A 23,189-nucleotide genomic window follows, 5' to 3' on the forward strand; every position below is an offset into this window, starting at 1 on the left:
TTTACTAAATCATTGAATTCCTACCTTCGCTTTGAACGCCACGCAGACATAGCCCAGCCGGTGCGGAACTGATGCCGAGACTGAGGAAACACGCACGGGCAAAGTAGCGTGTGTGTTTTTGTGTGTATCGTGTGTAAACTCAGTGTTTTCATATATCAGTCTTTCAACGTCTCGCATCGTCACTTGACACCCCATCGGTGTAGCTGTGAAAAAGTGAAGCAATTAGTAAGGCGCAGCTTGTGCGCCGGCGGCTGGTCCTTGCTACGCAACGAGTGACCTTCAAAAATGTGGCGTAGTCTATTTTTCGCTCTAAAAGCACCTTGCAAAGCATTGTGACTTCATTACAGTACTTCGTGCGGCGACCGCGAATGTCTCACGGTGCTTCCTCTTCTGCTCCACTCAGGGTATTGACTTTCGCGAATACTAAGCAATAGATTAGCATGGGTTACGCAATGCAGCCGCAATATACTTTTCCATGAATGTATTTCACCGAACACTTATAGAACACTCGGGGTTACGGAATGGCCACCGAGAGATAATACTAGAAGTATGAAAGGCAATAAATTCATAAAAGGATAATTCTAGGACATTTGGTGACAAAAAGAATCAATTGTAAAGCCATGGCGCACGCCTATTCAACGAACGCCTCCGCTTGACGCCAGACGAGTACGCTTGTCCTGAGATGATTGCTCGAGGTCCTCCTTCCCACTTCCGCCGCGAAGGTCGCCCACGCGTAGGTGGGACAGTAACACGGCGTTTATCGGGAAGCTATCGCACGTATACCAGCCGTTTCCTGCCACGTCCCATGCTCGCCGCAAACCAAGCCGTTGCTGCAAGCTGACGGCGCATCGCTCTTGAGAGGTATGTTCTTGCCATGCGACGGAAAACTCCCTAGGGGCGGATACAGCTGTGTACCGAAGTGGGAAGTCTGAAACAGAACTGGTGTTCCATTTAACTTTCTTCTATAGTTAGTTTCTCGATAAATATACATCTTTGAGACACAACGAGGCTTTTGTGCCTTCCTGTGCCCAGTCGCACGCAGGATCTTTCTAAGCCGCACAGCGCCAGTGTGGGCCGCAAAATATGACTACCGGAATTGCGATATGTCTGCTGTCTATCACGGCGTTGCTTTTAGGGCGAGAATCATTTTGTTGGATTTGTACCCGTGCCACAGGCACACGAAAAATGAAATTAAGTGTTAATGGCTTAAGTTTCAATGTCATTAATTCGCTGCTGCACTCAAAATGTAATGTCATCCGCTTTAATGTCATTTTTGGTTAAGGGAGTTCCGCACAACTCATTTACCTTTACGAAAGCCTCAAATCTGCCTACTCTCGGTCGCGATGAGGACCAAATAAAACCAACGAAACGCTCAGCACCAGAGTGTTGACGGGGAAGCGTAGAGGCACTCCGAAATAAGACGATTTTTTGTGCGCTTTTGGAGGCGAATAGACCAAGTGCATTAAAACAGCGGCAAAAGGCAAAACATCGTGTTACGTCGTCGTGTAAAATTTTTCCGATTTGACTACCGCTGGCAGGCGACGGCAGCTGCTGAAGTCACTTTTAGAAATTAATGGCTCACACCATTTTTAAGAAAACACAAATTTTTGTAACGTTTTCTTTCACATAAAACATTTTTAAGCCTTGTAAGACATTTTTCTGTACGTTAAAGGTGTTGTGCCACCAAATTTTAAGTCTTTAAAAAGCCTCCTGTAGGCTTTCTCTGTATGCAAGGACCCTCAACACGAAGTGCCGGGTACAGCAAGCGCTTAATATATATTTTCATTCGCTTCTAAAAAGTACCTAAAAGCTCTTCTGGAAATCGGGACCCCTCGCTAGCACCACTAACCATGACGTCAGTGAATTGCCAGCATAACAAAGTTTGTGACGTCACACCACGTGAGCGACTCGAGCGACGTCAACGTGAACTCCAGTTACCACAGTTTGTTTGGTCGCTTGGTCGTATCAGACATATCCCCAGTGCACTTCCTTTCCTTTTCACCCGAATCACCTAGTAGTAGTAGCAGACACACTAGGCCGACACGACGGCGACGACAGCGCGACGGCGACGCCGACGAGCCGCCAAACGATCGCCCAACTGCTGAATTGCCAGACCGCGTTGTCACACTACGCCGACGGCGACACAAACACGTCGGCCGGTGGAAAGTCGCCGTAGTTTGACAGACTCGCCGACCGAAGACGCCAACAAAACCGGTCGCCCGACTGGTCGCGCAACGCGTCGCCGGGAATCGACTGAGAAGCGAAAACTGCGTCCCGCAACATTCGTGCCGCAATGAATGTGGCTCTATTTTGTTAGTTTCTGGAGTGTAATAAACTCAGTAAAGTCCATGAAGCTCATACAACTCAACACTAGCGCTAATGCGATCCGTATTTGGCGTTCGACGCTTCGGACGTAGTTAAATTTCGCCTCTCCGTCTTCTCGGCGAACTGATGGAGACGAAATAGTGATGTTCTTTTGATGCGCGAGCCGAGAGGACGATCTCGACTCGCTCCGATGACCGACGACCGATCCTTGGAGCGGGTGGAGGATGAGGACTGCCTTCCTTGCTGGATATTAGGTTTATTTACACTATTTACATTACTCCAAGTTTACATCAGATCAGAGTGGCGGTTACATTGTCACTCTGACAGCAGCAGCCTGTTCGGCCGAGATCTATACTGAACTAGATCCCCTCTCGACCGACCCCGAGAAAACCCAACACTCCGGTTTTGATAGCAAACACCCCGCCTCCAAAAAGGGGGCGTACAAGAAAGAGAGAAAAACCCTTGAAACAATTATTAGAAACCCATTGATTGGCCACAGGGACCAGCCAATCACGCATGTGTCCCCACCTGCGGTCACGTGACCCAACCCTCTCTCTTATGCACTCAAAGTGCGTTTCCCACGCACGCTGTTGCACCCGGCCAGCAAATGCAGGACATCTGCGGCCTAAACTGGACCAACCATTACGTTCAGCGGGCGGCATCCGCTAAAAGCCAAGCCGAGGGCTTGGAGCGGTATTCGCGCGGCTGACCTCCCTCCGCGCGACGCCTCCCGCGACGCCGTGCGTCGGCACGCGCGGCGGGACAATGAGGGTTGCTAATCGCCTCCCAGACGAAGGGCGCCGCCGCCTGCCGCCAGTCCCACCGGAAGACGCGCTTCAGGTCCACTCGGTCGTCTCCGAGGCGATTGACCCGTCAACGACCAACGCCGCCGCCGGAGTCGAATATTCTCCAAACTTACACCGCGCGCGCTTTCAACAGTAAGAGATACGACAATCTGGCTTCCCGTCAGCTTGTTATGACGAACGACCCAGCCACCTCCGACGCGACAGAGATACTCAGGCTAAACGCCCCCGTCCTTTGACACACAAAAGGACGGGCCCAACACACGCTCTCCGCGTCTCCGAACTTGGCGTCCGTGCGGCTACATGAAAGGGACACGGGAAAGCAGCTACCAGCGGAGGCGACGCGGATACATAAGCCCCCGGCGGCCTTAATTAATTACATGCGGAGCCCGAACTTAACACCTCCGCACTAAGAATGTTGTCCGTACACTAGCTGTACGTACAACATTAACTCTCCTGCACGTTATGTCTTACTGCAGAGCCAGAACTAAAAAAACACACTCAAGCCGTTACACGAGTACACTACAACGCGAGTACAATACAACATACAACACAATACAACAATCCAAAATTACCCCGGCACAGACCAACCTAACCAGCACAACGCGCCGGCCAACTGCACCAGAATCGGATACAACACGGCATGCTTAGTGCCCTGGCCTGGCCGTACCTTCCGCAACCTCAAACAATAAACGAAAGCGCTCATCTACCGGGCCCGTGAGAACAAACTCGTGAAACCCTCTACCATTAAAGGCAACCAACCCCACGAAGGGTGTAAATGTTCAAACTTGACAACTGAATGAATGACACCATCCACTCTTAAACGTTAAGCGCATGCAGGAACATTCTTTCACTCTAAGGAAAGAAAAAAAACACCCGAACAAAACCCAAACGCACAAAATGAGGCTAGTCCTGTACAAATAAAAAAAACGTTTAAGGAAGTTCAGCGTCTCTTCACGCACTTGCGGACGCCGGTTCTTTCGTAATGCGACACAGATTGTTCGTCCCGGTTGCGGTCCACTTGCTGTCCACATGCGATTCACTGAAAGTTCATTTTTCAGCACTTCAGACACTCGTTCGCCCACAAGCGCCACAAGGGGGCCCTACTTGCACATTCCATGGCCCACCATGACCACATGCCAACGAGCACAAATAAAGAAAGGCACTCGCCATTGTACCCAGAGGTAAACTCCCTACCGTGCTGTAACAGCGGCTCTAGTCCTCAAGAAGACAGCGTTCTGCCAAGCTGGCCTACTCGCAAATCACACGCCTTACGACAGCTGAACACAACCAAACACATGCACAAACACACAAAAAAAAACTAACAAGGGGAGAACGACAGTACAGGTAAAACTAACAGTAATCCTCATCTGAGCGATCCCTGCACACCTAGAGAAAAAAAATACGCTAACAACTAAGTGTGCGACAAACAACACTGAACCATTCCTGTCTAGCACTGCACACTATTCAGCACAAACGCCCCTTTCCACGGCGGCACACACCGACCGTCGCACGGAAGCCGATTCCGTTTCATACGCCACCAGCTGATTCTACACAAACCCTGGTTCGGCACGCGGCGCCCTGTGCTCCCGGGAGAAAAGGAACGTCCTACGCGGCGGTAACGCGTTGTCGCACCTGCGCCGCCACACCTGCCCCCGCCTTCCGCGTTCTTGGGCCCGTCGGAATCGACCTACGCGCAAGACGCCGCGGGCCGCCTGCACCTTCATGCTTTGCGCACGGAAGCTCAACAATTAGGCACGCCGTTCCGCTGCCCTTGCATGCCCCTTGTGCTGCCTCGGCGACAGACGCCTGTTCATTGTCCGCCTCCACAGAAAGAAGTTCGGCAGCTAAGACATCTGCCTCGCGAGATTCTACGATCTCATCTGTAGCAGTGGGAACGCTACCGTGTTGCTCAACAACTGGGGTGGCTTCGGCCCCCTCCACAGCATTCCCACTCTCCTTATCCCGTGGCGTCCGAAGTGCCTACGAAGGAACGAACACTGTAAAAACATTGGTGTCGTCGTCGAGTCTACCAATCCTGCGAAGCTTCGCTTTTTCGTAAGCGATCTCCGCTCGCCCTTCGGCTAATTGAGCGCTAAGCTCTTCAGCTGTCCATTCGGACCAGCTACCCACGCCCCTGCTACCCGCTAGCCTTGCTTTTTCGAAAGCGTGCTGCGCATTCTTGAGGGCTATCTCCGCTCTCAACTCCTCAATCTCGAGCATAATGGCACTAACCTTTCGGTGCCGCGACATCCCGTTAGCATAGTGGCCATGGTGAACCCGGAGAAAACAAATCAGGGCCCACCTGCGCTCACTCCGAGTTCGGCCGGGTCGCAGTGTCGCTGATGCAGCAGCTCGTGGACCCGATGCGCCGCTCTCGTCGCTGGGATGGGGCCGTGCTCCCTGGGCCGGAGCCCACGAGGCCTCCCGCTGAGGTGTCGCCCCGTTGAACCACGGCTCACGCCGCCCCGGGCCGGAGCCCACGAGCTTTCCGCTGAGGTGGCGCCCCGTTGCACCACGGCTTACGCCACCCTGGGCCTGAGCCCACGAGGCCTCCCGCTGAGGTGTCGCCCCGTTGAACCACGGCTCACGCCGCCCCGGGCCGGAGCCCACGAGCCTCCCTCTGAGGTGTTGCCCCGTTGAACCACGGCTTACGCCACCTTGGGCCGGAGCTCACGAGGCCTCCCGCTGAGGTGTTGCCCCGTTAAACCACGGCTTACGCCGCCCTAGGGCCGGAGCCCACGAGCCTCCCGCTGAGGTTTCGCCCCGTTGAACCACGGCTTACGCCACCCTGGGCCCGAGCCCACGAGGCTTCCCGCTGAGGTGTTGCCCCGTTGAACCACGGCTTACGCCACCCTGGGCCGGAGCCCACGAGGCCTCCCGCTGGGGTGTCGCCCCGTTGAAACACGGCTGACGCCGCCCCGGGCCCGAGCCCACGACGCCTCCCACTGAGGTGTTGCCCCGTTGAACCACGGCTTACGCCACCCTGGACCGGGGCCCACGAGGCCTCCCGCTGAGGTGTCGCCCCGTTGAACCACGGCTGACGCCGCCCCGGGCCCGAGCCCACGAGGCCTCCCGCTGAGGTGTCGCCCCGGAGCCCACGAGGCCTCCCGCTGAGGTGTTGCCCCGCTGAACCACGGCTGACGCCGCCCCGGGCCCGAGCCCACGAGGCCTCCTGCTGAGGTGTTGCCCCGTTGAACCACGGCTAACGCCACCCTGGCCGGAGCCCACGAAGTCTGCCGCTGAGGTGCGCCCCGTTGAACCACGGCTCACGCCGTCGTGGGCCGGAGCTCACGAGCCTCCCGCTGAGGTGTCGCCCCGTTGAACCACGGCTTACGCCACCCTGGGCCGGAGCCCACGAGGCTTCCCGCTGGGGTGTCGCCCCGTTGAACCACGGCTGACGCTGCCCCGGGCCCGAGCCCATGAGGCCTCCCGCTGAGGTGTTGCCCCGTTGAACCACGGCTTACGCCACCCTGGGCCGGAGCCCACGAGGCCTCCCGCTGAGGTGTCACCCCGTTGAACCATGGCTAACGCCACCCCGGGCCCGAGCCCACGAGGCCTCCCGCTGAGGTGTCGCCCCGGAGCCCACGAGGCCTCCCGCTGAGGTGTCGTCCCGTTGAACCACGGCTTATGCCGCCCTGGGCTGGAGCTCACGAGGCCTCCCGCTGAGGTGTCGCCCCGTTGCCGTTGAATCGCGGCTGCTGCCGCACTGAGCCGGAGCTCCCGAGGCCTCCCGCTGAGGTGCCGCCTCGGCAATGCTTGGAGTCGGGCTCGTTGTTGGTCGGGGCCGAACCTTGCGTCGAAGGAGTCTCTCCGGAATGCCCCACCAGCTCCAGCCCATGGTCGTGGTCATCCTGTCTACTGCGCCAGTTAAATTTCGCCTCTGCATCTTCTCGGCGAGCTGATGGAGACGAAATAGTGATGTTCTTTTGATGCGCGAGCCGAGAGGACGATCTCGACTCGCTCCGATGACCGACGACCGATGCTTGGAGCGGGTGAGGGATGAGGACTGCTTTCCTTGCTGGATATTAGGTTTATTTACACTATTTACATTACTCCAAGTTTACATCAGATCAGAGTGACGGTTACATTGTCACTCTGAAAGCAGCAGCCTGTTCGGCCGAGATCTATACTGACCTAGATCCCCTCTCTACCGACCCCGAGAAAACCCAACACTCCGGTTTTGATAACAAAAACCCCGCCTCCAAAAAGGGGGCGTACAAGAAAGAGAGAAAAACCCTTTAAACAATTATTAGAAACCCATTGATTTGCCACAGGAACCAGCCAATCACGCATGTGTACCCACCTGCGGTCACGTGACCCAACCCTCTCTCTTATGCACTCAAAGTGCATTTCCCCCGCACGCTGTTGCACCCGGCCAGCAAATACAGGACATCGGCGGCTTAAGTGGACCAACCATTACGTTCAGCGGGCGGCATCCGCTAAAAGCCAAGCCGAGGATTTGGAGCAGTATTCGCGCGGCGGACCTCCCTCCGCGCGACGCCTCCCGCGACGCCGTGCGTCTGCACGCGCGACGGGACAATGAGGGTTGCTAATCGCCTCCCAGACGAAGGGCGCCGCCGCCTGCCGCCAGTCCCACCGGAAGACGCGCTTCAGGTCCACTCGGTCGTCTCCGAGGCGATTGACCCGTCAACGACCAACGCCGCCACCGGAGTCGAATATTCTCCAAACTTACACCGCGCGTATTTCAACACTAAGGGATACGACAATCTGGCATCCCTTCAGCTTGTTATGATGAACGACCCAGCCACCTCCGACGCGACAGAGATACTCAGGCTAAACGCCCCCGTCCTTTGACACACAAAAGGACGGGCACAACACACGCTCTCCGCGTCTCCGAACTTGGCGTCCGTGCGGCTACATGAAAGGGACACGGGAAAGCAGCTACCAGCAGAGGCGAAGCGGATACATGAGCCTCCGGCGGCCTTACTTAATTACATGCGGAGCCCGAACTTAACAGCCGTGCTCTTCGGCAACGCCGCTACCCCTGAACTGCAAACTGCATATGCGTGTGCGATCGGCTCACCTGTAGAAAATATAAGGTCAGTTTTGTGCAGAAGAAGAGATACGTAGGGTAATTTGGGTAATAAGAGATCAATATCGGCCAGCGTTTTTCACGTAAAACGTAAAACCATAGTATGGCAAGCACTGTTCCTACAGTGCAAAATAGGCTTGGCAGCCGGGCACACTTATTTTTGTGAGCGCTTTCGCGAAGGAGCAGAGTTGATGGCGACAAGCTATTGTGGGGGCTTCGCGGAACCTTGATGCGCAAGCGCTATTTAAAAAATTCCCCGCATTTCCCCGAGGGGAAGGATGTGAAAGTGCGAATGCACGAGTTGAATTTGCGCGGTTCGGTAATGTTCGCGAAAGAGAGATCACACACACACACACAACTACAAAGAAAGAGAGATGCATTTATTCACAGACACCTATTTGTGTTGTCGTTGTACTTGATTGCTAGAGCGGATCTCAGCTTTGAAATTTCGTGTCAGTACTCCTTTAAGCAGGTGCATTAGCCCTTCTCACGCCCAATTCTTGGCCAATCCCCCACGTGGGTATGTGCCATGTCAGCGGCCAGGCAGCGCGCGCCCATCTCCCCCCCGTTGCCAAGGAAGACGAGGAGATTCCTGGCCAATCCCCTACGTTTGTATGTGCTATGTCAGCGGCCAGGCTGCGCGCGCCCATCTCCACGTGCGCGGACATCGCCGGTGGACGCAGGTTCAGGGTCGCTTAAGAAGTGCATTGCACTTAAAAATTTCAGTTTCCCAGCCAGGAATTCTGTACACTAGCTAGTAAACACCGACGTACTACTCGAAGGATGTGTCTCCATCTATTACACCGGCTATTTCGAGACGCCGTACCATTTGTCCGGTGGTGCAGTGGTCTCGCGCGTCGCGCCCGTTCGGTCAGCGTTGCGGGTTCGATTCACGGCGTTGGAAGATTTTTTTTTAATGCAGAGCATTTCAGTAACTCACGATGTCACCCGCGTTGACGTCCGTAGTCGTAGTCCGCACCCCTCCCCCTACACTATATAAAAAAAAATACTATCCGGCGCCTGGTTTCGATCCCTCGACCCTGCGGGCGGAACGCAATGTACATGGTGCTCTACCCACTGCGCCACAAAGCCGACACAGAATGGGAGGCTACGAACACGCCTTATATCCTTGACTCATTCAAACTACGTCAAAAAGCTGCTGATACAACGCATTCACTACCACCAACTCCCCAAACACTAAACGTTAACGCAATACACCCACCCCCTATGCGACGCATTTACTCGAGTCCCCCTGGCGGGGAGATGGGCCCGATTTTTTTGCGGTTTTTTAAGGGGCATGGTTTGCATATCCAATTGCACTTCCATGGTTTGCGCATCCATAATTTTCATTTGTCTGCATCCGAGGATGCAGACAAATAGTCTGTGACGGAGCTGTCGCGGCTTGACATGACGAGTCGGCGTGTTTACTTCCGTGGTGAAGCACGTGTGTGCGGGAGCAGACGCCCCAGTAGAGTCGCAGCGTACCGCAACGCCGCATGGTATATACACGTGGCAGAGCGTCCTCCCAACACTGTGACGTCACTGCTTGAATCGGCGCCCAGAAACCGAAACCGAATCCTGTTCACATGAATCGTGCAATAATACATTTTTTACTCAGGATATGTGCATGTGAGAACACGTATCATGCTTTCTAAAGAAATATAAAACGTTTGCAACAAAGAATGCACAAGCAACCAATTTGTTGGCACAACACCTTTAAGCCCTTCTAAAATATGACTGCATTTCTCTTTTTGGTCATGATCACCATCATACCTAACATTTAATGCCTTTCATTTTTGCGTGTAGCACGGCCCACCCAGTTAATGTCATTTGGTATCTTAAGGCCTGAAACAGTTAATGTCATTTTTCGTATGCGTGTTGCACAGGTATTAGTTGTTCCAGTAATTTCCCCTCTTTGCACGTGGTCATTTCTGCCCGGCAGAAAGCTGCATTTCTTTAGTCGCATTTAAAAAGAATGTTCTGTCCCTATAACAATAATGCAAATGCTATCGCTAACTTCAAACAAAATTTCCAGGTAATATGGAAAACATGACGCAGCGCCTACTCCCCAGCCACTTTCTGGCAAATTTTCTATGACGTCACGTAATCTTGCTTGTGCGATCGGGCAAACAAGATTCCGTGACGGTGGCCGCCGACCAAAGGCATAGCCAAGAGACATGACTAGGAGATTATGAAGCCCCTAGTTGCCGTTTGGTAGCATCACTTTTATGCTAATGTGTGTAGTTAACACGGTGATAATTATTCTTTTAGTGGTAACCCATAATGCGTCACTACTGCCAATACTACGTCACTGTACTGCGACTTTTCAAATTTTTTACCTTTCTTGCGTGTTTTTTATTTGGTTAAAAAATGAAGGAAGCTCGCACTAACGCGTAAGACTTGAAGGTAGCGAAGCTCTACGCAATCTTCACTACCATAACGAAGTTTTAAGTCCGCGATTGCAGCCGAGTTGAGTTTTCGTTTCTGCAGCGACACTTACTCCATCGTTGTTGCTTTACAAGTGTGAGCTACTTTCATTTTTTTAGGTGAGAATCATTGGACATCACATTTGAATACACTATGACGTGTATTTCTCGTTTCGAGGGAGTGTTGCCAGGATTTCAGCGAACGCTGGAGATTTTTTTTTTCATTTTGGCCACTATTGGTCAGTATCCCTACGGGGGTGTTTGGCTTGTCAAACGCACGAACACAAGAGCGCTGGGATTTTTTTTTAGTTTTTTAACTGATGGGTGGTCGCCGCAGTCTTGGCCAATCTCTCTAGGTGGGTGCTCTTCGCTTGACAAACGTGCGCTGGGGGCGCTGGGCGGTCGCCCCAAGGCCCGCGCTTACGTGCGCGCGCTCGGCAATTTCTTGGTAGTTTTAACTGCGGACACGAATAATTGAGATTTGCTAAACAGCTTCGCTGTTAAAAAACGCCCTTAATAGTTGGAATGGAGCTAAGTCAGTTAGCAAAGACTACTTCCTTCGAAATGGACACAGCTGCATTTTGTCTTCATGACAGCTTAATGGAAAGGGAATCCTCCCAAGTATCAGTTCTAGCTACATTGTACAGTTTCGCCCCTGAAATCCACTATTTGACTATTCACAAAGTCCTAGATCCTTAGGCCATGTGCATGTCCTCCAGATTAACGAGTGTTTTGTGCGCAGTACAACTGCAACTTGGCGTTTTCTTTTCGGCCCTCTGACTTAAATCATATCGTGAAAACAACGAACAAAAAGGCTAGAGAATATCGTTCCTACTTTGCGGCCCTCACTGGCTGACGTCGGTGAAAAAAAATGATGCCGTGTGTGACACACTGAGGTGGACCAACTACAATTATATGCAACACCATGTGTTTAACGTTCTCGCCCGCCCGCCCGCCCGCCGCGTACTGCCGGCCGCGGTGTTTCAGTGGCCAAAAAGTTGCGTTGCTGCGCCCAAGGACGCGGTTTAGATTCCTGCCCCTGGGGACGGTCTTGTGAGGGAGGCGACTAACGAAAACGGTCGTCTGTCCAAACTTAGCGCACGTGAAAGGTCGCCAAATGATCTAAATAATTCTCTTCACCTTTGGTATAGGGTGTATTCACAGGGCCTTGGACCGCGCGGCGGAGCTACCTGCGCGGCGGCGGCGACGCCATACTTGAGGTTGCACTCCGCCGCGCGGGCAGCGCGTTTCCCGACGCGAAACGTTGTTTGCGGCGTGGTGCTGGCAAGAACGTTCGTGTGGACGGTGTTTTTTCTGCGTGATTCGTGGGTTTGCGAATGCCTCGTCGTAACGAGTAGCTAGCATTGTTCTCGCTTCGAAAATTCGATCTGCGCTGGACTCCTACAACCGCAGACCCGAAGCAGGCCGCACGACAAAATTAAAGCGCCGTGTTTTTTTTTTTCTTATGCTGTTTCGAAGCGACGGCTAGGGCAGTGCTTGAAGGCTGTCTGTCTTCATTCGACGAATTCCCAAAGAAGTTATCGATAATATGGCTAATCAGTACCGAATCTGTTGAAGCCCGTTTCATTCAGGTGGGCCCCAGGACGATGGGCGTCGGAGCTTTCACCTCGCCCCTCGTCACATGTTTGAAACATTCGCACGCTTAAAATGTTCACAAATTAATGTAGCCGGCGTACTTTATGGATGAGACGAACCATACTGGGCTCCCAGCCTCAACATGGGCTACTTCGAGTGTTGAGGTGAACGCACGCGTACATGCAATTTCGCTTCCCAGGTAATTGCGGGCATCCAAATTGATGCAATTCTTCTTCGGCGCCTTCGACTGTTCTCTAATGACCAAGCGCGCGTTACGTGATCGGGCACTAAAGCTTGACGATGGGTCTGACTACTTCAAAAACAGCGTAGAGACTAACGTTAATGTATGCAGGGACAAACTAGAGCAGCCTTTATCACTTGCCTCTGCGCTGATTTCGAAGTAGCAAGACTTGTTCTGCTTATAATTTCTGCTTTGTCTTTACCGAAAGAAAAAAGACTTGAAATTCATCAGTGGGATCTTTGTCACCGCCACCATACGTCATTTTATCACGTACTTACCCCGCGATGGTTTCCACCCAGACCCTGTGCGTAATCGTTCCGCTTCATTAGGAGCTCAAATGGACGACCTTTGTGCTTTCAACGCACAGAACACTGTCGCCAGAGAACCTCGCCGTCTCTCATACTCCTCAAGAAGCGCGCAACATGCCTGGGTGGCACGGTAAAACCAGCTCCTCATCTCACACGCCACCACATCAAATATCCTCGCAGCCTTGGGTGAAGAAATTTTCTAACTCGTGCCACGGTCGCTTCAAGCAACGGAGCAAATAAGGAAATCGGCGCACGGGAATGACATGTACCCCAATCGAGATAGCGCGAAATCGCCAAAACGGACAGGGCTATGCACGCCGCTGTCCGCGCCTGTCAAACCATCGGACAGTTGCATTCGTCGCGCGAAATCATACCGTCTTCAAGCACTGCCCTGGCCTTCGCTTCGAAACAACAACAACAACAAAAACGGCGCGCTTGCTTTCGTCATTCGGCCTGCTTCGGGTCTGCGGTTGCAGGAGACGTGAACAGCGCATCCGTAATTTCGCAGCGAAAACAATGCTGGCTACTCGTTACGACGAGGCATTCTCAAACACACGAATCACACAGAGAAAAACACCGTCCACACGAACGTTCTTGCCAGCAGCGCGCCGCAAACAACGTTTCGCGTCGGGAAACGCGCTGCCCGCGCGGCGGAGTGCAACCTCAAGTATGGCGTCGCCGCCGCCGCGCAGGTAGCGCCGCCGCGCGGTCCAAGGCCCTGTGAATACACCCTATACAGCACGCCCCGTAACCCATCTATACCGAAAAAATTGAATTTGAAATGGACGTCAGTTATGATGTGCGCAAAATGAAGTCGTTTCCTCGTAACAGCTTGAAAAAACTACGGTCATTCTTACCTATGGTGACCTAATAAACGGCCATTTGCCCTTTTAAAGGGGCCGTAAAGGCAAAAAGCAGGTCTGCATCATTCAAAAGATTGCGCCGTTAGAATAACACTGACACCACTTTCAACGCAAACTTTACTGAAATAAGCTATGTCATTAGGAAAAAAGCGAATGACCATGCGATCCGCTCGCTCATTTCCCACACTAGATCCAATGACGTATTATGGGCAGCTCGTTGCAACGGGCTGAGGGCGACAAAATCCAACACAAATTTAAAAGGGTATATAAGTTTGCATAACGAGATATTTGCGCTTAAATTTCTGTAATTTTTTTTTTCATAGCAGTAAGAATGTAGGGGTAAACAAAAGTTACGAAGGAACACAAAAACATGCAAGCACGCAGTAAATGTTGGTTCTTTGTTGTTGATGCTGATCTGCGTTGGTGTCTGATGGTTGCGGCACTGATGACAAAACGACGATGGTTGATGGAGGGTTTTTCAAAACTGTTTATATACACGGAAGACATATACAGAATATTTACTGACTGAGGATAGACAAAACAAAGTAAGAAGTAAAGTGAGTCTTAGTCAACTTAAACTTTGTGCTCGCGGCGAGTAATGATGGGTACTTGGTCTTCATCTTACCTTTATATAAGATCTCCCAGAGGCAAGAACAGCCCCGTAGAGTATAGGCGCTGAGTGGACGTATTAATTGGAACGTTGAGGGCGGTCTTATACAGTGTATGAAGTGCAACCTCAATCTGATGTCTTTGGTGACAAGTCAGAGAAAGATATGGAATTGTATAAAGAAGTTTACTTAAAGCTAAGGCATGTACTAGCTGCCTAACTTGACCCTCATGTAGCCCCGCGTGCTTGTTGACAATGCGGCGCACTAAATGGGTAAGCTGATGGCAAACTTTAACTGTAAAGACCGGCAAATGGCGCGTCTTTCTAGCACAAAACAAGGACACTGGATCCTTCACCAAGTTGCTCTCAAGCCTATTGACTTGCCTGTCATCACCCCTCCTGCGCCGCTCCCAGATAACCTCAGGATAGCTCCCATCCCAAAGAACGTTGCAGCTGATACCAATCCAGGGAGACGATGTGCCCGCGTTGTCAATCATGTCCATCCAATTGATTCTACGATAGTCTACACGGATGCATCACGGACGCACGTCGGAGCAGCCGCATATTCCATCGCAAGTGGCAATGAAGTAGTGACACACACCCTTGGTCCTTTCACTAATCCCCCACCTACAGCGACTCTAGAGACTCTCCCAATAATCACCAGTATCCAGGACCTCTCATTACGGCCCCCTAACCCCTCAGGATATACCATATACACTGATTCAATGCAAGCTATTCGCGCCATTCACATGGGTAGGATTCCTGAAGAACTGCAGTATGATCTACGCAAAGCCTTAACAAAGCTACGTCCCCACACTGTCACACTGAGGTGGATTCCTGGTCACGCTGGAATCCCAGGCAATGAGGTTGTGCATAACCTCGCCCGCGAACTTCTGCACCGGGCGCCTGGGATTCCCTGGCCTTATCCACCGACGTGGGACACTACTCTCCACTACAAACAAGAAATAAAGCTTCACTACAAGAACATCAGAGAAACTCTTCGTACACTTCCTGTTCCAGACAAATCTCTAACAACCACGCAACTACGCATTCTTCGACGCGTACAGTTAAATACCATCCTTACACCTGCTCGTTCCTTCCTCTATCGTATCCGACACTCACCAGCATGTCCCAATTGTCCCGAACCATACGCTAATTTAGAACACTGCATTTTCGCCTGCCCCATTGCAATTCAATCCCCACATTTTCCCCACCCACCTCCTTCAACGTGGCGGACTTGGCTAGCCTCGGACCAGCTCTCGGACCAGTTGGCGTTGGTGAACCTGGCCCGGGACATTCTCGACGCTTAATGTTGCGTTTGAATAAAGTTTTTTCCTCCTCCTCTTACCTTTATATGTGTAATACAGTGAAATCAGCCGAGCATAAATTCTGACTGCATTGTGAAGTTTCACCCCTGAAATGCCCTATCTGACTGCTCACGATGTTATGGTGTATTAGTTAATCTGTAATAGTCGGTAGAAGACAACAGGGCATGCGCCGCTCGCGGCCACAGCATCTACTACCGTGACGGCGGCACACTGCTTTGCGAAGTGTCTGCATGGTATTTGATGCATCAAAACTGGCATTTGTTTCAATGCTCTGGTTAATATCTACTTTTTTGTATGTTCACGACACTTATAGAGGCTCAACTAGTTGTTTAACTACACTAAATATTTTTATGTCCTTATGGGTGCTGAAACAGTGTACTCAATATTCAAGCACACAAATTTCCCCCCGCCACCCTAACATGAGGGCGCTACTGAATAATGGGTGTAAGCAAGTTTGTCAGGTGCCGCAACAACAGCTATTAAAAGTCTGGTACAGAATTTACAGCCGATTGGGGTTTTAACACAACACCCTATTGCTTGGGTATTAAAACAAACATGCTAGAATGTGCAAAATTGTGCACAAGCGTGTTGAATGTTCAAATTACACACCGTACTATGTTACTTCGGTGAGTGTATTCCAACGTTTTATTTCCATGTTTTTGTATACAAGAGGAAAAAAGGTCTGAAATGCCTCTTGTACCCCTATAAATGAAATTATGCAAGCCATTGATGACTCAAACCAAAAATAAAATTTGCGTAACAATTTTTTCTTGTATTATATTATTCAGTGACAGTGTTGAAGCGAAGCTACGCAGTCTTTGAATGGGGGTTTCGCATTTTATTATAAACAAACAAGCACCGAATAGTTTTTAAAATCATTTATCCAAATATAGCTGCAGGAAGGAAAAAAGAAACACGAAGAAAAACTAAACAGTACAATCGAAACTGAAGGCGTTTGCGATGAAATCCTTCTTTGCCAAACCCAAACTTAAGCGTCGGTGAAACCGACGAGGAAACAGAAAAAAAAATCATCCCTTGCCTATTACTAGGGCTTCTGGTTTTCGGAGTAAATTCTTCGTAAAATCCGTAGGGTGTTTGGGGGCGTTTATTTTTTAGAGACATTCCGTGTTTTTCGCAGTTTATACGTTGTAAATATCCCATTCTCCGAAATTTAGATTTCACTACGCTTTATTTTAAATACTCCAAATCACAGGTGAAACAACATCTGAACACGAACACCTCTGAACGCTCGGAGCAAATTTTTATTGTCTCAACGTTTTGAATGACCGACGCACATTAGTACAATCTTGACTGGTTGATTGATTGATTGTAGGGTTTAACGCACCGACGCAACGCAGGCGATGAGGCGGGCCGTAGTGGCGGGCTCCAGGTTAATTTTGACGACCTGGGGATCATTAACATGCACCGAAATCTCGTACACACGGGTGTTCTTGCTTTTCGCCTCCGTAAGAAAAGCGACCGCCGTGGCCGTAATCGAACCCGCGTCCTCTTGTTCAGCAGCACAACGCCTTAGCGACTGAGCCACCGTAGCAGGTCACGAACAGTTTAACACGAAACATGTACGTGTTTCCTATTACAACCTCAGAGCTTGTTTTAAAAATTAGCAGTGTCTCAGCTCGACTATGCCAGGATATACACCATTTTCTTTGCTAGAGGTGGGCGCCGCCATTGGCTTTTTCTGACCAGACACTAGCGCCGTCTATGAAGCGACTGCCGAAACCGCCGCACTGGGCCGTGGCCTCCGCGATCGGCTAACGGCGGCTCGCCGTTGCTCCGGCTAGGGTGCCACCCTACTCCGGCCGTTCCAATCATAGAGTTTCTCACTAGCTTATGGTTCCAATCACCCGGAGAGAGCGTAATTCCGAAGAGGCTGTTTCGCCGTTTTCCGCCGCACCGCGGCGCGCGTAGCCTAAGGTCGTTTTCGCTGGCGCGGGCGGGTGCAGAGCACGAAAACTCGGCCTTTGCAGTCTGTGTGCGACGTTTAATAAAAAAGTTACCGCACACCAATGCAGGTGAAAGGTAGTAGTAGTTACTGGTGCCAAGGGTAGTTACTGGTGCTTTGAATTTTTTACGTAGACTATGCCCGGGGTGATGCATAAGTGAATTCATTGCACAGCAGTATTCTTTTTTGTAGTCACGCATGGTTCCAAAACACAACACGTTTTCCGGTTTTGTTTCTAAAAATCTCGTACATGTTGTTTGGAACGCACGGAACGCATATTCCGTGCGTTCCAAGCAAGAACCAAATTATGGGAATTCAACCGACCGAAATCCAACCATTAGTAAACACGAAAATACCCCCTATGTCGTTTCCTTTTTTCTCCTTTAAACGTGCGGTCTTTGACAGATAAAGTAGATGACATGGCAACACTACTTGAAACGTTTGGCGTAACTTTTACCGCGATACTATTAACAGAGACGTCGTATACTTAAGCATCTGTTCAGTGTATACTGTCCAAATGGCTATCGGTATTTCTTCCGCAATAGGCAGGGTAAACGTGCTGGCGCCGTTTATTGGCATGCATGCTTGCATATGCAAACGTACAGAGAGACTTCCAGTCTACCATAAATGGACGTGGTCTAAGTAATGTAATAAAAATCTTTACCCGAGTTACGATTGTTATAGTTCTCCACTTGATGTGTTTATTCACTAATATCCCGAACAACTTACTTACAGCCGATGTTGTGCATACAGATATTAGTGATCAGCTTAACTGCTCACCGAAAAAAATATTTCCCTTAATATGTCATGACCACAAATTAGCAAATCTAGAAATTCAGAAACAGTCTTTCGAAAAAATACGTATGTAGAGTCGAAGGCATCGCGGAATATAATGACTTTTTCACTCACGGCCAATAATTTGGTAGCGTGATTGCAGTAGGTACTTGAAACCCCTAAGCATATTAAATAAAACACAAAAATATGATTGATTCGTACCCGTGGAAGCCTAACACATTATTTGACTATCGTAGTCGCCTGCCTATAAACAATACACGAGAGCTTATCGGTATTACGCTGTTTTCGCGCACGCACGCACGCACACACGCACACACACACACACACACACACACACGCGCGCGCGCACGCACGCACGCACACACACACACACACAACGGATACCCAGAGCGTTCGAAACAACTTAAAAGGCAAAAAAAGCATATTTTCGCGCAGCGATATCGCGCGAAAATGATGTAACAGCGAAAAAAGCACGCTGGCATTCACTCTGCCCGAGATGACAGAACCCTTCTCGGCATTCGCCTTTGAAGCAAACGACCACTAAAGCTGCGTGCAAAGGCAATCGTGGGTGTTAAACAACGTACGTTAAACAACTTTGTACTTGTGGGATCGAGTCAAAATACATAGGCCATAAATTCAAGTTTTCTATCCCGAAGACGCGACAACGAAGGCTGATTTACAACTCAAAGCGCAGGCAGCGTAGGCCAGACGAGCCTGGCTTCATGATGATGATGATTAGTGGCTTTCCCTTTGAATCGGGGCGTCGGTTGTCAGCAATCGACTTGCCTGTTTTATTACGTTTACATGCCCTACTCCCAGGTTAACCTATAGATTTGCTTCCTCCCTCCCATTTCTCCCTCTTTTCTGTTTTAAACTCCTCGCCCCCACCCCCCTTTTTTCTCCCCTCGCTGTTCTAAATTCTCGTCCGCATGATTACTCAACCTGCGTACCCATCCCTTCCCTGCTTTTCCTCCACCACCACTCCAGTCGCCTCTTCGCCACCTCTATGGCCTTGAAGTTGAGGTTCCCCCTCGCCCCAAATCCCAAAGCCTCCGCCAGCGTCGTTTCCCCCTCACCCCACGGTGGCCGTATCTCTGTGCAGCTCCTGACAATATGTTCTATAGTTTCTCGATCACTGCCGCAGCATGCACACGTTTCATCCTGCTGCCTGTAGCTACCCGTGTATGCCCGGGTTCTCAGGCACCCTGCCCGTGCCTCGAAGAGCAACGCACTGCCTCTCGTATTGCCATAGAATCCCTCCTTCTTAATTTCCCGTTTCTCTGTCCTATAAGTCTCCAGGGTTTTTTTCGCTTCCATTCTCTCTGCCCACTTCGTCGTCTCTGCTGCCTTTACCTGCTTTTTAACTGTTGTGTAAACCCCGCTTTCCCCTACCGACTTTCCGTACCGCTTGGTCAGCTGTCTGGTCCTCCGTCTCCACCGCGTGTCCACGCTCCTCAAATACAGGTACTTAAACACCCTCGCGGCCCATCTTTCGTCCTCCATGTCACGAAGTCGCTCCTCAAACTTTATCTTGCTCTGCGCCTCCCTCGCCTCGAAAGACGACCAGCCCATATCCCCTTGTACCGCTTCATTTGTAGTTTTGCTGTGGGCCCCTAGGGCCAATCTGCCTACCGCCCTCTGATTTACTTCCAGGCCCACTTGGGTCTCTGACTTCATGCACAGAACCGAATTAGCGAAAGTTAATCCTGGTACCATGACCCCTTTCCAGACTCCCCTTACCACCTCGTATTTGCTGTATCCCCAGAGGGCTCTATGCTTGATTATAGCCGCGTTCCGTCTTCCTTTCGTCTTAAGGTGAGCCTCATGCGCCTGCGTGTAATCTTCGCTGTTGTTCAGCCATACTCCTAAATATTTATACTCTTTCACCAATGGTATTTCTACTTGCTGCACTGATACTGTTTTGTGCTCCTCGCCGTCATTAGGCTAACCTTACCTTAGGCTAACCTTAGGCTAACAGCGCCGCCTCGCGGCGTGTGTAGGAGTTAGCCAAATTACACCGCTCCCCTTGCTTCCGCGCCGAATGGGACGGCCGGAGCAACGGCGCGCCGCCGGCAGCAAATCGCGGAGGCCACGGCTGGGCTGTTAAAGGGACCCAGAAAAGCCTTCTGTAAAAGTTACAAAAGGCCTGTATTGTCACGTAGCACCAATATAGCGATGCAATGCCGTTGGAATTATTGATCTACATTCAGTATTAGCTGCGCCAGAAGCAATTAAATGCACCTCTCCCCACTTGCCGATCGACTCCTCCTCCCTCTCTGCCTCCTTCAAAGCAGCTAGCTACATTCCTGCGCCTAGGCTCGCGTCAATCACTGCGGACCCGCCTTTGCCGCTCTGCCTTGGGATCGCGCAGGAAGGAGGAAGAGCAGCCGGAAGCCAATGACAGTGACGCCGCCGGCGGCCGACCTTGCCGGCGAATGGGCGAATCGGGGGGCGCCTTCGCCGTTTCGTCAGCAGCGATCGCCGTTGCGTCACCCGCGGTCGCCGTTGCGTCACCCGCGGTCGGCTCGCTGCGGCGTCGCGCTCATCGGCTGAGAAAGGCGATCTTCAAAACTTGTTTACAAATTATCTGTACAATGTATGGGGCTCCCACTTGGCTCAAAAATCCCCCGTTATGTGTTCTACGACCTGAATGCATTTGATTGCCACCTTCATAAAGCTTTTCGGGGTCCCTTTAAGTGCTCCGTTCTTTACGTGCGGACCCGTGCTAAGGTACCTTACCCATGCATTACCGAATGAACCGTAATGGTTTGGTGTTAAGTCAGCGGTCGCAGTGCTTGTGTGGGTGTGTGTTCTGTTTTGTTTTCGTCATCTGCGGACGGATTTTAGGTCCTAATTTGCTGCCAGAGCGGAAAATGCCGACCCCGGCTGTGCGAGCAGCAGTAGCACTGGTGGTGGTGGGGCCGGTGGTGCTCCGCAGTTTCGCGATGCAAACGTACCCGGATGGCACCGACTGTCATAGAAATCGATATCGGGGAGTAAATACGTGTTTTCAATACCACCATGCTTGTTATGTTCACCGATTAGTCATGTTTACGGAAGCGCCGACGTCGAATGCGGAGCGCGCACAGCATATGTGGTTCACGCTGATCCGCGCTCGCGATGGACTTTCGACGAAGCGATTGCTACGCTGTTGACATTGCAATATGCAATATAATCTTTCTTAAAGGGACACTGAAGTGAATTTTTCAAGCTCCCGTTTTTGCTTGCACTGCGTAGACTGGCTCAAATTAGCACACTTTTCATCGTTTATCCGGTTGACTAATCGATAATTATTTTACAAAGCGCGAAAGAAGAAAAACTACCATGCGCGGTTTGCGGCGGCCGCACCAACTAAGCTGTGACGTTGGGAGGAGGGGGCACCGTGATTGGACGGTGCCCAAGGTAAGCAATCAAACAAGTTTCGGTTTCGTTTCTGTAAAACAACATGTTTGACATCCGATGGCATCGTTGGATGGGCATTCTCAATATCACAGTAATCGTAGTACCGCGCTTCTGCCATGTTGTCGACTGTAAAATGCATAAGATAAGCCTCCCAGGACGACTTGGAATCGTAGCATTCATTGGCTGAGCCCTACGCCGTGCATGAACGCCCTCCGCGTCCCCGCAGACGCTCAAATGCATGCGCTTTCCCCCCTTATTTGGAGCTTGCTTCACTCATGCCTGTATCGTAAAAAGCGTGTTCGCACCAGTCCAAGGGTCTGTTGATTCTGGCCTGGGCCCACTGCCTGCATGCAATCGGTGCATATGGCAACAGCACGCCAACGAGAACTCGCTAGCGCACCAGTGCCAGCCTGCGCGAGTTCTGTGGACTAGTTCATGGAGCAATGAACGTTGCGGCCCCAAAAAAGGTGAACCCAGTATAGAAAACATCGGCGAGAAACGAAAAAGTGAACTTATAAAAAGAAGCATGTACGCGCGGGGATTCGAACTTTGGAAAGGCAACACAATTCGGGTGACATACCTAGCGCTCCAGACCACTAGACCACGGGGGCTTTTTTTTCTTTATTGCTAGACCACGGGGGCGGCGATGCTGATGATGGAAAGGGAAGCATTTTTTTTTTTTGCGCTGGGCGAACAAGCACAGCGGTCAGCAGCACGACTACGCATCTGCGAACGCTTTTCCGTCTACGAAATGCAATTGCTAGACGTGAGCTATTGTGGAAACTCGGGGGACGCTTGCTGCACGAGCGCAATACAACGGATAGTCACCTAAGCTGCTTGAAATACTAAAACTAAATAAAGTGTAAACTGGTTATACATTATATAGCTTATATTTCCATCATCGGCATCGGCGACCACGGCGACCACGGGTCTAGCAATTGCATTTCGTAGACGGAAAAGCGTTCGCAGATGCGTAGTCGTGCTGGTGACCGCTGTGCTTGTTCGCCCAGCGCAAAAAAGTGCTTCCCGCACCCTAGTTTTACGCTGTACGATAAAAATATCAGTTGATTTTATTTCCTTAGTACCTATATTGACTTCGCTGACTCATCTACCCCTTCAAGAGGCCTTATATTTTCCTACGGGGGTACCAGTCAGCGAAGCGTCGCATGTGCTCTTGGGCAGCGCTTGTGTGAAGCGACCTTGACTTGGAGCTAGATACAGTGTACAAACTAACGAAGTAAAGAAAGGCACATTCGTCCATTCTCAAACGTGTTGTGGTTTAGTTTCAACTGATCGAGCGAATTGCGACGACCCGTCGGCGGCCGGCGGACTAAACGCGTGGCCGACTGACTCTGTCTGAAGGCCGGGGAGCCGTGCAGATAGCTCAGCCAATTGCGAGCTCGGCTCCTCTCGACGTCACACGAAAACGCCACAGAAAATGGGCGAGCGTAAAGAGAGGAGGACAGCATTTTCGAA

General features: G+C 51.0%; 1 protein-coding gene across 1 annotated transcript in view; it reads left to right on the forward strand.

Annotated features, from left to right (window-relative positions):
* The first annotated feature begins 810 nt into the window (after nt 1-810).
* The window catches only part of LOC144164439 (uncharacterized), a 105,479-nt gene continuing 83,100 nt past the window's right edge, over nt 811-23,189 (forward strand). Inside the window, exon 1 of the mRNA XM_077694973.1 lies at nt 811-861. The gene's annotated coding sequence lies outside the window, so the exon portion shown is untranslated. The remainder of the gene's footprint in view (nt 862-23,189) is intronic.

The sequence above is a fragment of the Haemaphysalis longicornis genome, unplaced genomic scaffold (assembly GCF_048455015.1).
Source record: "Haemaphysalis longicornis isolate Haplotype H1 unplaced genomic scaffold, Haemaphysalis longicornis Haplotype H1 scaffold_13, whole genome shotgun sequence".
Lineage (NCBI taxonomy): Eukaryota > Metazoa > Arthropoda > Arachnida > Ixodida > Ixodidae > Haemaphysalis > Haemaphysalis longicornis.